The following is a 12,039-nucleotide window of genomic DNA, read 5'->3' as shown; positions in this document are numbered from 1 at the left end:
CAGTTCTACGTCAACTACTCTGCTGTTTTATTACGAGCACTGTATAACAACAATGACTTGAGCAGTAGTTAGAGATACCCTGGTGCAACTGAGAAATCCAAAAATACACATATCTGTTGCTTGGTATTTGCTTAAGTAATCTTCATGCACAGAAAGCTTGAGACTTGAAAAATGTATTCTCAGGGCAAACACAAGAATTTATATTGTGTACATCAGAGTAGTGTCAAAAGTACTTTTCCTTATCACAAGCTGTATTCACACCAATTGTTTCAAGCTTCTTGAAAAAATACTAACTTGCTAATACATGTAATTCTTTCGAAAAAAAATTATTTTTTTTTAAATTACTGTCTTAAAGTCTGCACTTCTTCTACCAAGAACATTGTGCTGGAATGAACTAAAAAATGCTTTCCAAAAGCACTGAGTTTGAGGCAGAAGAGAGTCCCTGTATCTTTACACCAAAGAAGGAACAAGGAGTTACGACTGGACTATTTAAGCTTCTCCTTCCCTCTGTAAAATTACAATGACTGAACAAGCTATCTTAATCAGTTTATTTTCTTCCCATCACCTTGAACTCCAGCCATTCAATTCGTAGTTCAGTTAAATTATACAATAACTGCAAAAATAGGGCAGTCTGAAATTAATTCGTTCACACTCCAAAATATTTTGCAATCCCTCCTTCTACTACGGAGAAGCCCTTGTGTGCTCAATGCATAATATATATATAGATGTAGATAAAAATCTAAAGGCCTCCTTTTGTTTAATGAAAACTTAGTTATGACAACCTGACACATGAGAAAATAAGGTTGCACAAGATCCTCAAAATATTCTTCATAATCCATTATTCATATTTGAACTCTATATACACAGTGTTATAGTACCAGTGTTATATCCCTTGAAAATAGCTGAAATTGTTCAGGATTTATGAATTATTTTGTACAGAAAAAAGCCAGTCTTTATTTTAACTTTCAAGTATGTTAAGGTCACAAGGAAAATTAAATTCCACTGCTGAGAACAGTCTTAAAAAAATAATTTGCCTTCTTGTCTTATCATACTTCCTCAGCATTAAAGAAAAATTAAATGAAAGAAAGAGTTGGGTTTGTTTGGGGGTTTTTTATGATTAAATGAAAAAATCTTCTAACAGAAGGAAGCAGACTTAATCCCCAAGCACAGAAATATCACCAAATATCCAATTTGCACATATTGTTAATCTTGCTAACATAGTCCTACCATGTGCCTATGGAGGAAAGAAGGTAAATTGCATCTTGTTTAAGTCATGAGACTACATAAACAATTAAGTGGCTGAGAGTAGTATTTATCCTTCTTCGCAACATAAAAGAAAAAAGTTTAAAAGGAGAAATAGAGCAGAGCTGACAGCAATACTCTGATGGCACTGCTGAACAATGTGCAAGAACTATAAAGCCCCTGCTAGTCAGACATGTCACATTACATTAATTCCTACAGAACTGGATCCAGTACAGTCTCATACTTGACAAATGCTGAGAAAAATCAGTTTTAAAATGACCTGGCTCCACTGTCCTCGTTTAGCCTTCAACTGCCCTGTGAATGACACCAGTGCATCTCAGGCCTGCTATGTTAATATTCTATCAAGGTACCAACATGACAATTTTTCTTAATATAAGATGTGTGATCTAGGGTAGATAACCATACATTACAAAATTAACACTTCATAACCTCAGAAATTAAAAGCCTTCTTTACTATTTTTTAATTTGAACAAAAGTCATGACAGCTGGACAAAAAATAAAAACACTGTTCTAACTGAGGTACAGATAAAACATTTATCTTGCTCTCTTGTTACTGCCTCGTGTTTTCAATGGATGACTACCTCATCTTCCATCAAAGACAGTGTTTTTCTGTAGGAACGTGCATGCAATTCATGTGGTCACTGTGAGCAGATGGTGCAGTACACCCTCCCATCACAGTCCCTTCAATAACCGCCTATGGTATAACCACACCCCTTATTTCACTGATAAAAATTTGATTTGTGTTTTGTATACAAAGATAAAGATAAGTTGCCTTTTCATTATTTAGCAACTTGCCAGTTGAGATTTAGTTTCATCGTTGTGCATTGATTGCCACCTGTGTTGTCATTCCATGCTACACCAACTTTTACTTATTCTTAGATACATATGTTAAAAAAATTGAAAGTCACACTCTGAAGATCCTTCCCATTTCCATGTGTGAAGAAATCCACACATTTTACAACAGTTCACTGTAGCTCAGTCATGGTTCTCAATTTAGGAAATTTTACTAGAAATTTTGCAAACCCTTCAACAACTTCAGCACTGTGTGTGCTGCTGGCTTTGGTTTCTGGTGGGTCATTTTGTTTTGTTTGTTTGGTTTTTGTTTTTCTTTAGATATGCCCACGTACATGGTGCAAGCTAAGGTGAAAAGCAACTGGACTGGTTTCCCTGGGTCAGGCTGAAACTCGTAACCACCTCCTAAGGTGACTCAAACATCGCCACTGCTTCAACGAGACACAGAAGAGATCAGATGAAGAGCTTCCCCCACTACTCTTTTTGTCTACCTAATTCCAGCTTCAGAAAGCAAGTAATGTTTTTAAGCTTTTAAGGTAAGCAAGAAGCATATTTCAAAGATGAAGATAGCAATTTTTGTTATTGTTTAAAATTTTGATTCAACAAGGCCAAGTGGAAGGTCCTGCACCTGAGTTGGGGCACAAGTACAGGCTGGGCAATGAGCTAATGGAGAGCAGCCCTGCGGAGAAGAACTTGGGAGTGTTGATGGAGGAAACATTGAATATGATCCAGTGATGTGCACTCGCAGCCCAGAAAGCCATCTGCAATCTGAGCTGAACTAAGACGTGTGGACAGCAGGTCAAGGGAGTTGATTCTCAGCCTCGACTCTGCTTTTGTGAGGCCCCACCTGCAATTCTGTGTTCAGCTTTGAGGCCCCCAGCATAAGAAAGACATCAACCTGCTTAAGCAAGTCCAGAGGAGGACCACAAAAATGACCAGGGGTCTGGAACACCTCTCCTATGAGAAAAGGCTGAAAAACTTGTGGTTGTTTAGCCTGGAGAAGACAAGGCTCCAGGGACAACTTCTAGCAGCAGCCTGCCAGTACTTAAAGGGGGCCTTCAGGAATGATGGAGCGAGATTCTTGGTCAGGCAATATAGTGATAGAATCAGGGAGAGTAGTTTCAAACTAAAAGACAGTAGACTTAGATCAGATACTAAGAAGAAATTCTTCCCTGTGAGGATAGTGAAATAGAGCAACAGGTTGCCCAGAGAAGCTGTGGATGCCCCATCCCTGGCAGCGTCCAAGGCCAAGCTGGATGGGGCTTTGAGCAACCTGGTCTCACGGAAGGTGTCCCTGCCCACAGCAGCAGCTCACAACTAGATGATCTTTAAGGTCCCTTCCAACCTGACCCATTATATGATCTTATAAAGCCTCTCTAAGAAAAGAGATTCCTCAGATGGGCTGCTAGCAGCATTTTGCCCTTTAGTAACTGTTTCCAACAACCCATTTTTACCCAATTTGTACACTACAGTAAATTCCTTCAGCCTATAGGTTCCAACTACTCTGTGACACTTATTCCTTTACAAGAAGTGCAAAACTTTGTTTTCATTGACACCTGAATCTCAACTCCCTTCATAGTGATACTTCAGATGTTAAATTGAGCTGGAAGAAATATGGAGATAAGCCTAGTTGAAACAGCAGTTTTGATAACATTCACCACGTATTTTGTATCACTACAGAAATTGAGACTGACAAGTGATAACAACACAACACTGAAGTATGCTTCAGCTTTCTCTAAGGGGTCTGATTCCTCAGCAACATAAACTTACTCTGCGATGGATAATGATTCTCACCCACTGCACGGAGGAGCGACCTATGCATGAAGCAGCCCACTAAAGGCTACATTTTAAAGCCTCATGTTACAACAGACTGAAAATCCTGCTAGCTGACTTGAAAACTCAGAGGTCCCTCCCAAGCAGGCATATAGCAGGAAAAGAGTGGAGAGCCAGTATAATCTGCTACCAGCCAACAGAGTGTCAGTCACTTTGACCAGTGAGCCAGAAACAGTCGTGTTTCACAACACTACAAATTCCTCATTTCACTGCTGGGTGGCACGGCGTGCGGGGTAAGGCAGCCCGGCGAGCCTACGGCTTGCTGCAGGTCAGAGCCCTGGCAGCAGCAAACGCCTTCCCAGCGTGCTTTAGCAGATCAGACTGCACGTTGCTGAGATGCAATCTGCAGTTCAAGGAATAATTTTGATAAAACCATGCTGGGAACTGACTGACTCATATGCTATTCTGAGACCTCACTCCTGCACGCAGAGAAGTAATTCTCAGCATACTGAAACAGCATGCAAGTACTATGATCCTGGAAACATTTTCACAGAGTAAAGTGCTTACACATACCCATCAAGTCCTAACAAAGTCTCCGGGTTAGAAACAAAGGGTTTTCTTAATATTTACTCTTAAAACCAAATAAAGTTCTGTAATACGTAACAATAAACCTAATTCCATTTAAATAGCTGAGCTATTGTTTTAAATCAGTTTATCAAGTCAAGTAACAAGATACTAATCAATGTGAAAAGAGCAATGATCAAGGCAAATTAATTTAAAGAACGATCACAAATGCACGAGTGATTTATTAAAAAGTGTGCAGAAAGTACCATTACTACTTATGAAATTCAATACAGTGTGATATTGGGAGCAACACAGAAAAGGAGGGATTATTACGCTACTGATATCACTGTACTTCACTGAATTATTTGCATTGCAGGGAAAACTCCCCAGATCATCCAGCACTGCATATTACTCAAGATTAACTAATACAAAGATATTTTTATTAAGGGTAAAAAAAAAAAAGTACTTTCCCTCTATTACAGTCATTCAAGTTCAATCAATCTAGGTATGACATCATATCTATGATTTTTTTTTTTTAAATAAAAACTTAAATAGCTTTTCATCATACATCTCTGAACACTGAAGTTATTATTAAATTTAACAGAAACCTCTAGAGGAAGAAGTGCTTTATTCCATTGGGCAAGTATTAACCACACAATAAATGCACGATTCTGCATTAATAGATATGTCATATTCATATAATATTCCTCCACTGAAGTGCAAATACCAAGGCAAAATAAGGGATGTCATCTTTTTAATAGGCTGCCATAACTGGAAAAAGTGTTATTTCACATTAATGTGAAAATGAAAAGTGAAGCTTTGAAAACCACAACCTTGATTGTTACTCATATAAACACTCTACTCAGCATCACGCTGCGCAGTCAGCTCACGGCATCTGAAATCCAAGATGCAAGATATTCATAAGTTTTGAAATGTTAATTTAGTGTACAAAGTGTGGTGTATCTCATTAAATAATACTAAGGGAAAACCAAGTAAGACAAAATTCAGAGCTGCAGTTCTTTACTAAGGAAGCACCAACAGTCTTGAAGCCTGAAGTTTTGTTCCCCATGGGAACACCACAACGCATCATACCGTCAACTTGCCTCGACTAATACTCCCAGTTTTGTTAAGATAGAAAACATTAAGTATGCCCACTGTGAAGGATTACATCCTTTAGGCAGAGTCCTTCTGGTTTGTCTGAATTTGTTCACCCACTGTAGTAAACTTGGAGCTCTTCAACAAGAACACCAAAAGTTGAAAATACAGACGAAGACATAAAACTTAGCTCTTCAGATACGGTTAAGACTCAACAGAATATAACCTCTCTCTAAAAGGAATCACAGTTTCTAAGAATTCTTGGTCTTTCAGAAAAACCACACTAAAGACATTTCTCTACCTAATAAAGCAAAGTAAAATTTAAAAAAAATCATTGTTAATCAAGCAAACACTATCAGTAAATTGTCTGAAAATAAGCAAGCCAAGAACAACCAATCAATTTCAAAATCAGACGAAAAGGCAGAGGGTCAAAAGATTTTAGCAAGTTGTGTTCCTGGAAAAGACTAAAATCTGATAGAAACATTATGTCTTCATAAAATTCACGGAGGTAAAACTTTGGAGTAATCTGAAAACCTTAACACATGGAAAAAACATGGACAAAACAGGACAAGATGCAGTTTGGTTAACTACATTCTGTGGTGACAAGTTCCTTCTCGAAAGCACTGCTTGAATAGACAGAAACCATATTTCTAAAAGAAAAAAAGTTGCAGAATTGTGTGATCGCTGTTTCAGGTATCACAGACGGATAGCATGATGTACCCACTATCCTACTTTCATTGCACTACCCTCCCTTGTAACTGTTTTGACCCCAGGGCTGGCTGTTAGTTCTCCATTTTCCTCAATCTCCACCATGCCTTAGGCTAAACTACATTTTTCCTCTTAGCACACAATATCTGATTAATACATACCTACACTCTGAATCTTTACTAAAATATTGCTCCTCCTCGTGTTTGGAATTTACATGACAAATTCCTCTGTGCAGAGTACCACAAAATCAAATAAGTCCTAACTAGCAAAGCCAGTTTTGACATGACATTTGACAATGATCTGACCTATTCTGCACACCTTTGAAAATGAGAAATTACACAAACAGCTACACGAAAAATAAAGTAATCTCCGTATCTTCCTTCACCTCTAGCAACAGACTGTTTTAGTAACAGCAATCTGACAAATGAAAAGAAGAAATTACTAGGATCAGAAGGTATTACGAGTCACAAGGTGGTGTGAGTCACTAGATAACAAGCCAAGCAAACTGACCAAGAAGCTATCAGTCTCAATTTCTTTCATTCCTACAGGTGAAACATTCAAAGAAGCTACTTTTTTAGCAGAACAGCTCCTATATTACAAAAATAACCAAACTAGAAAGCCAGCATGCCTGCAGAGAGCAGGGAATAAATTGTCATCTCCAGGGAGAAAACAACAAACAAGGAGATTATCTTGCACCGTGATACTGTTCATCCATGCTTATCATCAAAAAACCTTTCCTAAAAAAGAAAAAAGTCCGGAAATAATTTGCCTAGAAAGTTTGTGCAATGCCCATTACTGGATGTTTATAAGAACAAGTCAGATAACTATTTGTGAAAAGTGGCTTAGGAACAGCTGATCCATCACACAGAAAACTAAAGTCAATGACCTTTCAAGATAACTCTCACCCCTATTTTTTTCCCTCTAAGTCACTGAATTTTGACTGTTTACTAAACTTAAAGTTTCCTGTATAGTAAACCCTTAAACTCCACATTTTTCTCTAGGGACAGTACAGTAGGAAACTGTGAAGATACTCAAAGCAGACATAAGTATCAAAATTATTTCTGACATAATGATATGTTGACAACCAACTCTTCCCCTGTAAGCCCTCTTTAAAAAACCTGCACCTTTTAAATTCAATTTTCTTGCAAGCTAGCACATAGTTCCTGATTTTTGTCTTTTCAGATTCAGCTAACAATGTGGAAATGCTACAATGATCAGGGCACTGTTCTTCAAACTCGGCTTGATCAGTGATAAAATCTTCCACATAATTAAGTTTGATAGATTTTATTAGTAGTCACAAAGTCTAGCAAGGGGTCAATCAAAAAACATCCCTTACACTTAACCATCATTTTTCACCCAGTGGAGATGTAAATGAGTCTTTATTATTATGGTCTTTCCACTCCGAATTTTCCTGAATTAACAGCAAGCGTTTTTTTTTCCATGCAGAAATGCTCCTACAATCTGAGCATGGTGCATTCTACACATGAACCTACTTTGGTTTAAAGTGTTTTTCTTCGGTGTCACTGGGGGAGAAAACATCAAAGCTTTTTTGGTACACTTTGCAAAAATAAGATTTTTACAGGTAGAAATTACATCATTGAAAAACTTGGTGTAGAATGGCATACAGTGTTACAGGGAAAGTTATATTTTTTCAATTGTTTGTCAATTCCTGAATTGTTTTTCTTAAATCCAAGTCAGAGAGCTAGATCTAGCTCAATCAGTTTTTGCAGCCTTTGGTTCTTCTCCCTTCAAGCCTCGCTCAAGCTATTGCCAGTTTCAGCAAATACTCTCTGGAATTCTTTTTTAGGTGAACGATGTTATACAACAGGAACTTGGAGAGAGTTTCATACTACTGAAATAATTTAAAGATGAAAACACCTCCTTTTGCTTGGTTCCTTAGTAGTTCCTTTCATCTTCAAGACTATTTACATGATGCAGATAATACTCCTTCCAAAAAAATCAGCAAAGCTACTAGCTGTCTTCATGTAGTGCCTTTACTAATGAAATGCCACTGGATCATGCGGCACAAAAGCTGAGCAGCTACGAAAAACATGGCTACTTTATACTGCCTGACATGTTGAAATATTTCTCATTTTCCAGTAAGCTCTGTATGCTTATTTTATAAAAGGAAACAAACTGTTTAACAATGTAGGTACTTAAGGGAAAGCATCAACACTTTTAAAGGAGATGTAGTAGACATTTTATAGATAGTGTTTTCAAAAATATACTCTATAAACTAAGGAAAACATTTACCAAATGTTCTTTTTAAAGGAATTTGACAATAAAAACTAAAAAATACAATAAATTATGTACTCTATTTAATGTACACAGAAATACCAATGCCATGAGGAAAGTGCCATTTCCATTACCTGACAGGAACGAAACTGGTTGACCAGCAGCGTACATCTCTGGGGGTCTTTTCTTCCATCCAAACTGTCCAGTTCAGCCGCTACTTGATTTAGTTCCTCATCAGCGTAGTAGAACTGGGCAAGGAGCTGCGGGTCTGTTCTCTGTGGAGAAGACAGATGTATACAATAGTACATCAGTTTTGCAAATATTTGGTGCAATTTTATTTTTTTTTTAAAGCCAGACAAGCCACAACAGAAAAGCACAGTCGTGAGGTATTTCTGCATGCTTACAAACTTTTTCTACCTTGCAGAAAAAAAGAAAAAAAGAAAAAAACAAAAAAACAAAAAAAAAAAAACAAACAAAAAAAAAAAACCACACCAAAAAACCCCCCACACCACCTCATTCAACTCCTCATTCAGCTACCATCATCTCCAAAACCATCCTGGCATTCTCTCTACTTGTGGCATAATTGTCTGGTGGAGCAAACAACTGAATCACAGCTTCTGTTTATTAAACAAAAGTACACTTTAGTTCTAGGCAAAACAAGCCAAAGTTGCTTTCTAAGTTAAAAAAAAAAAAACACAAACAAAACCCTCAAAACCTATCAAGCCATGTGATAATCTCTGAAGCACTGTGGCAACCCCTACAACATAATGCACAGCGCTACCTGCTCAGAATCCTCACTTTGAGGATCACAGGAATCAAGGCACAGAAGGGAAGAGTAGGTACTGAATCTACCAGATACATTACCAGGGCCAAACAGATGGAAAGGCTTCACAAAGCAAGTAATATGACTAAATGAGGTACTGCAGAGAGAAAACTGTGCCACAAGTCTTCCAGGCAGCAAAGAACAGTTTTATCACAATGGATTTTTGGCCACATTAAAACAAAAGAGCAATTATAAAAGAACAAAAGCAGGAGAATAAAGGAACGCATCCTCAAAAATATTGAAAAATATTAAAATTTTATGGCATAAAAAGGAAAAAAATTATGAACAACTGGAAATTCTGATCCCTATGAAAGCTTTCTTCAAAACACTGGAAAAAGTAACAGATCAGTGTGGGTGGAGAGAGGCGATGAGAATTTTCACTATTAAAAGAGATTGAGGATACAAGTTGGATGAGGGAGAACGTAGCGTTTTGTAGATGCTACCAACTTGGTAAAAGATTTATGGGCTCAGATAAGCACAACCTCCTATTATTCCAAAGAAGCAGTCAGTAAAACAGACAAGATTTCCCAGAGTTGTGTATAAAATGAAAATAATTTGGTTTAATCATATTATCATCTTCATGTTTCTTACACTAACTGTAGACTGGGAATTAGAATTAGTTGTCACTACATGAAAGAAAAAACTCCTGATGCTACAGAAAACAAACAGCTGCAGAGTATCTGAAATTGATTCTTAACATCCTGAGGAATGAAACAATGCAAAAAAAAACTTTTAGAAGGACCAGCTTATATATAGAACCAGTAAATATAAAGGCCAAGTTGCCTGGAAGCAATTCACAGATACTCGAACACTGGGGAAAAAAGCTCAAACCCAAGCAGTGAAGAACTTCCAGGCAAATAAAACTATTGGGTAAAAAGAAAATATTGCTTTTGTGAACTCAAAAAAAAACCCCACCAAAACCAAACTAAACAAACAAACAAAAAACAACAAACACCAACCAAAAAAAAAAAAAAAACCTAAAAGCACAGGATTTACCCAAGAAGTAACACATTTTAAATGACAACTAATGAAGTACAAGGTAAGTACATCAGAGCAAAATGTGTACCAACAGAAACAATTGTAATACAGTGAAGAAATTCAGTCAACATCAGAACAGAAGATAACATCACTTTAAAAGACATCAACAAATGCAACAAATGGCAAAGAACAAAAACACTGAGGGTGTAACAAGGAAATATAAAATGTTAAGGTTCACAACATATCTGAAACAAAACATTTACACATTTCCACTACTCTAAAAGGACAAAACACCAAAGTTCTTAAGGGGTGGGCATATGGATGCAGTGGGATCAGAAATACTGCCATTAGCAAACCATGAGTTTAAAGCACTAATAGAGGCGAGGAAGGTACATTGGAGAGCTGAATCTTGTGCTTCACATGGACACAGCCCTGCAGCACACATCCAGAAGACACAAGCTGTCTGCAATCACACAAATATGTCACAAACTTCTGCCAACAGCAACACAGGTTCAGAATTGGTGAGAGTGCAATAAATGCCATCAGGAATACTGGAATAAAAGCAGTTATTTTTGCTTCCTACTTAAAAAAAAAAACAAACCAACAAGAGGTACCACAACATATTGTTAAACTCCCTATTTTAGTCTCCACAAGATACATATCCTGCCAAAGAATCCTTGCAGGCCTTCACAGTACAACAGCATTAAAACCTGCACAGCCATTCAGTCCCCAAAAGGAAGAACAGAGTATGAACACCTTTTGAAGACAATAGTACAGACCTTGCACACTTGACAGGATCAAGGAGTTAACTACTGCAAGTATTTTGTCCTCATAAGACTTAAGGAAAAATATTTAGTCTAAGTGATGCTAAATATGCCCTCAATCATGGATTTAATAAGATAAGAATCCTTTCTGAAAACACAGAGACCAACTCCTGTTCCTACACATGTTATTTGTGCATGAATATAGTGAATTTAAGGCTACTTTGATATTGCTGTGAGCTGTCATGCTGCCCAGCATCTTCCTACACCACTACTTCACAACACCCAAATTAAGAACAAGTCAGAAATGAACCATCTTTTCAGGCAGTTGAAATATAGTAATGCAAGTTTTGGATTTTTTCTTCTTTACAGTCACTTTCTAGAAAACAGTCTTTCCAATCAGAAGCTTCCTCCCCTTAATCCTTTCAGTGTTGTCTTTTATTTGGCTGTTTCAATACCTTAAGTGTAAATTGTCAAAAATTTAGTCTTGATTAATGTCTGTGCTATAGCCCTGATATAAAGGTGCCCAGGGAGAAGGATAAAGGTTGTGGTGTATGGTTAGGGAACCAAACAAAATTCAAAATGAATTATAGTAAGAAATACAGTAAGCCTGTAATTGAACTACTAAATTTAATTTTCTTTTGTTCTAAATTTCTGCATGTTAAAATTAAGGCTTCAAAAAGCATTCCTTGCAGCATTTGCCCTACCCATTTATTTTGTTATTCCTGACTTTTAAATTTCCCTTCAGTATTTATCTACATGCATTAAAACTTCCTAGACAAAGCTGTTAACCAAAAATGCAGGAGTTTGTATGTGCAGTTGTGGCAAAGCATGACTGCTAATTTAGAAGCATCTGAATTGCACTGCAGAAGCAAAATAAGGCAATTTATTAAAACTGGTCTCAAGCAAAACAAGTAAGGCTGTGACACTTAGCTCCCATGTGGCTGATCTTTTAAATTGGAGGAACAAAAGTTTTAATTGAGTTCTCTCTACTGTGTTATATTTGGTGTGGATTAGTAGCGTGATCTTTCATTAACTGTGTCAATC

At 37.2% G+C, this 12,039-nt stretch overlaps 1 protein-coding gene across 2 annotated transcripts in view; it reads right to left on the bottom strand.

Annotated features, from left to right (window-relative positions):
- Positions 1-8,705, bottom strand: part of ZFYVE28 (zinc finger, FYVE domain containing 28) — a 78,967-nt gene extending 70,262 nt beyond the window's left edge. For both annotated transcript variants that reach the window (XM_008937529.1, XM_008937528.1), the window contains exon 1: positions 8,565-8,705. The gene's annotated coding sequence lies outside the window, so the exon portion shown is untranslated. The remainder of the gene's footprint in view (positions 1-8,564) is intronic.
- Between the last annotated feature and the right edge of the window lie 3,334 nt (positions 8,706-12,039).

This window comes from Merops nubicus, unplaced genomic scaffold (assembly GCF_000691845.1).
Source record: "Merops nubicus isolate BGI_N331 unplaced genomic scaffold, ASM69184v1 scaffold16903, whole genome shotgun sequence".
Taxonomy (NCBI): domain Eukaryota; kingdom Metazoa; phylum Chordata; class Aves; order Coraciiformes; family Meropidae; genus Merops; species Merops nubicus.
Note: the sequence above shows the minus strand (reverse complement) of the source record. Positions and strands in the feature narration are given on the sequence as shown.